This window comes from Acyrthosiphon pisum, chromosome X (genome assembly GCF_005508785.2).
Source record: "Acyrthosiphon pisum isolate AL4f chromosome X, pea_aphid_22Mar2018_4r6ur, whole genome shotgun sequence".
In the NCBI taxonomy this organism is placed as follows: Eukaryota; Metazoa; Arthropoda; class Insecta; order Hemiptera; family Aphididae; genus Acyrthosiphon; species Acyrthosiphon pisum.
In genome coordinates, this window is record NC_042493.1 from 21,431,540 (window position 1) to 21,431,990 (window position 451).

Sequence of the window (451 nt, forward strand, 5' to 3'; positions counted from 1 at the left end):
TTCGGTATAAGGCATAACAGTTTTAGAACTATTTTAGATTCTGAGTGGAACGATGAATGTATTGATTTTACAATGATGTGTGTGTTTTGTACAAAAGTGCTACGTGGAGCTGAACGAAGTGTCGTTCAATCGGACGGGACACTTTATAACGGTAAGGGGGTGGTGTATAGGCAACTTATTTTTCGGTATCACGATGCCCCTCAACGACGAGTGGGTAGGCAACCTATCAAGCTTGTTGTTGGGCCTGTGACGTAGGACCGGCGACCTGAGCGCGGAAAGACGGATGTTCTGAAAAGGACGGAAGCAGTTTATACAGGATATGCAATTTAGTTAATGGTTAGTAGGGTTGCGCTCGTGGTCGATTCGGTGTGTGCAATGACCGACGAGGCTCACATAAAATCGGGCGGTCTTATATACTACTTAATGCTACTTATAAATTAAGCAGTATAGT